The sequence below is a fragment of the Eurytemora carolleeae genome, unplaced genomic scaffold (genome assembly GCF_000591075.1).
Source record: "Eurytemora carolleeae unplaced genomic scaffold, Eaff_2.0 scaffold532, whole genome shotgun sequence".
Taxonomy (NCBI): domain Eukaryota; kingdom Metazoa; phylum Arthropoda; class Copepoda; order Calanoida; family Temoridae; genus Eurytemora; species Eurytemora carolleeae.
This window is the reverse complement of record NW_019396726.1, coordinates 8,147-12,678: the sequence shown is the minus strand read 5'-3', so window position 1 is coordinate 12,678 and position 4,532 is coordinate 8,147.

Here is a 4,532-nt window from a genome sequence, read left to right as displayed (position 1 = left end):
CAGGGGGGGGGGGCTCAGCCCCCATAGCACCCCCTGAATACGCCTCTGCATGAACCCCTTGACGTTTTGCCTCAAAATTTGAGTGGATAACTGAGTAGAAAAGAAACACTGTAATGTTCTAAGTTGAGTAAGACTTTTATAGCGAAAGTTTTTAGTTTCCAGGCGAAGCTGGGTTTCAATAAGGGGATTCCCTTTCTTTCCTTTCTTACTTACATAATTTTACAACGTAACATAAATAACCCTTTACCATGAAGATGAACTGTTCCTGTCTGACGTGGTTATGTAATATATTTTCTATTATCTACATAATGTATAAAAGTGCACAGAAGTGTTTGATCCTAATGTAATTTAATGTTTTGATATAATTGTAAAGGATAGAACTATTAACAATAAAAGCCAAATTACTCTTAGACCCGTCATTATACTGACATACATATATTTACTTATATATATACATATAGATTATCCATATATATATATATACACACATTATCCTAATATACATAGACATTATCCAGAGATATATATACTCATTATCTTAACATACATTTTTACTTATATAAATACACACATTATCCTGATATATATACACATTATCCTAACATACATACACATTATCCTGATATATTTACACATTATCCTGATATATATACACATTATCCTGACATACATGCACATTATCCTGACAATCATACACATTATCCTGACAAACATACACATTATCCTGACATGCACACATACACAATATCCTGACATACATAAATATTATCCTGACATACATACATACACATTTTCCTGACATACATACCTATTATCCTGACATACGTAAATATTATCCTTACATACACATTATCCTGACATATATCCACATTGTCCAATCATACACATTATCCTAACATACTTACACATACATACAAACATAAAAATGTCATAAACATTAAAAGCTTTGTAAGAAAAATTCGTTGAAACATAGTTACAAGAAATCTATTAAACAGTATTTACAGCTTTGGTTTCAGGTACAATTATCACATGTTCAGAGTTTAAATTCATCTTCTCCTAATTATTGTTTTTCTCCACTTTTCCCGGGGTCTTCATGTTGTCCAAATCCAAATTCTCGTCCTCATTCTCACTTCGTGTTGTTAATGTTGTTGTTGTTGTTGTTGTTGTTGTTGTACTCCTGGAGTTGAGAAAAATGACTTGATTCTGCAAGGATTCTATATATTTTATCGCGGCCATCACAACCTCGAAATCGGAGGCTGCTCTCACATTCGGCAGCGAGGTTCGGAGAGCGGTCAACTCTTTTCTCTGGGTCACAAGACGACTGCCAAGACTGTATTTTCTGACAAGTTTTTTCGCCATAGCCTGACTGGGGCTGTGGGAGTGAAGACGTGCCAAACTAGCGCTCTTGTGTATAGGAGAACCTACTCCAACCATGATGAAGCTCAACGAACGTTCAAGTTCAAATCCTTGATATCTGGGTTCTTAACTAAGACTGTTACAGTTACTGAAGTGAATGAAGGGCGCAGATGGAGCAAATCTTTTTGAAAATTAATCTTGATCTATGATTGGAGGATTTAGTCACGTGGTGTGAGTACGGAGTAGGATTGGCGGATTCCTTCATTTCGTTTTCCGGTAGAAACAGCTGCAGAGGGAGAGAGAGAGAAGGGGCGCAATTGGATTTTGGGGGGAGGGGAGGGGGAAATAATAAATAGATGAAACTTTCTATAAATCCTTGAAAATCGTCGCTTTTTAAAACCGAAATTTATTCTTCAATAGAAAATCTAATGTTTGGAGTCAAATTTAAATCAGAAGCAACAATTTCAGTGCAGTAACATCATAACATATGCGAATTATTGCTCGTTGAAAAATGTATTTAATAACTTTTTAACTAATTAGATATATTAACTAATTAATAACTAATTAGATATACTTATTGTAACTATAAACACGTAGAAGACACAATTTAAAGACTAAGTTGATGAAAGATTTCATTATTGGAATTTATTTCTAATATCCTTTTCGATTCGACAACCTGAAATGTCGTCTTTGTTATACGAGTATTTCTGCCGATTAAATCAACGGATCAATCACTTGCGATAAAAATCCTATCGCGACAAGTACGTCTAATTAATGATTGTTTTGTTGGAACAAAATAGACATATAGTTCAGATTACAGAATTCAGGATATATTATATATTAACATAATTTATTTGAGAAAAAATGTCATGGCCAGAAGGATCAGTATATTCTGTTATGGGTTACGAACCATAATATACAGATTATTTAAGTTTTTCTGTCATAAAGTAACTGAGTTCTTTCCACAACCTCTATCTGTGTATAAATCTCTAAATCATTGCAATCCGATGTTTTAGAACTTTGATATTTCAACATGACATTAAAATATTTAAAATCTGGAAAATGGATCTTGACTAATTTACTGCAGTGGTTTCCCTCCAAAGGTGAATTGCGCATTTCTACTACAGGAAACTTGATAGAAAAACGACAATATCTATTACATTATTGAACAGATAAAGGTTTCAAGGGTACCGTTGTGGCTTTATACCTTTTTGCACGGATCGGACCCAATGGAAATACGGTTACAGTCCCTTTAATGCTGGTCTCATAATATAATATGATATATATAGATAAAAATTCAATATACTAGGATTTTAGGGATCTTCACGCCCATCCTCTATTTCAATTGTAAATATGTTCTCTTTTTATGCAGTGTAACACAAAAACAAAAACAAAATTTCGCGGATTAAAAAGAAAAAATTGTGGATTTCAAACTTTCAAAAATCGAATTTTGTTAGAGGCAAATTTTTAAAAATTCGATCATCCATAAACTTCCCTGGGGTCACGTGAGGTCCAACAAAAAATTTGGGCCCGATCGGCTAAGCCGTTTTGGCGTTTATTGGACCTACAAAAACAGACAAGCAAAGTAGATACAAACGCTATGATCAGGTAATCTGAATAAATTCTGTCATATTTTAACCGGAATTTTCAATTATTTTATAAAAGTTTAATATTAAGGGAACTGAGTTTTTGTCACAAACTCAACTTTTCTAATCTCTATATCTTTGCTACCCAATGTCGTAGACCTTTCATATTTCCAACTATGAATTCTGTTAGATCAAATAATCTAAGTTTGAAATATCAAAGGTTTACATAATCAGATTGTAAAGATATAGGGATTAGACAATTTGAGTTTGTGACAAAAACTCAGTTCTTTTGTAAACTTATTTTAAACTTTTAACCCTCTTATATTTATTTACAAAAACTTACATATGTAGAAATTGCGAGAAATGTACATTTATCAGGAGAAAATAAGGTTCAAATTGACAGAAATCCATTCAACTATAGATCTTTTATATAATCTAATAACAAAACAATGAGACACCGGAATTGCAACTGTATTAGATTCAATTCTTTATTTTTTTTAATAGTTAGTGTAATTTAATATTATCTTTTTTTCCATGGTCTCCGTGGTATCAAATTTTAATATCATTTGGTAATTTATGACAGTGTTTCAAAATTTTAAAATGTAATAATTATAGTTGGAGCTTTTGAGACTAACCCCCCCCCCCCTATCGTTACCTATCTTTATTTTTAAACCTAACTTTTGGTTCAAACAATTCTTTAAACTATATATTTAACTATTACGAACATAAAGGAAAATCTGTCAGATCAGNGTTTACCTGTGCCCACTGCCTGATATAGCCTGATATACAGGTAAAATTACAAGTTTTACACAAACCGTCAAACAAAACTAGAGTCTTTATTCGTGAAACAAGAAAATAATTATAAAAGTAAAAATATTTAAAAATACATTTATAAACATCAAAGAAGAAAAATAATTAGTTTAAACCATAAATATTTCGTTATCCATTAGTGCAAGTCTCTACTACTGAGCATGCGCAGATTTGGATGGTTTTAGCCCCACCTGATACAGTGCTGCAGTATATACCCAGAGTTATGGTTTTGGTTTCGTAACCAAAATATTTAAACCCGATTTGTATTCAACATGTGTGTTTATCAGTGAATTTGTTGTTGTTGTTTTTATTAATTTGCTAAATTATAATTATAAACAGACATTTGTTATTGTTTTTGTTATCTGTTGTGTCTTTAAACACATGGAAAACAGATTTTGCGCATATTTTCAATCTAAAATTATTTATCTAACTAAATGTAAATTAAATGATAATTAAATATGGTTTAAGAGTAATTTCTTTAATAAAACAGTATATTAATTTATTCTTATTTTGATAATTTTCAAAAATAGCGTTAAAAGATATATCATTTTATCATTTAATTATATAATCCGGAAACTAATTAAAAGTAATAAAAGTAGTAAAGTGATTTATTTAAATTCCAATTTAAACAAAAAGTATGGTTATTAATTTATATTTATATATATCAATGTATATATAAACACATCTTGTAAAAAGTAAAAAAATTTGATACGAATAATTTTAATAGCTTAACACAGGCTATTTTCTTTTGATTGAATTCGATCTTAAAACATATAAAAT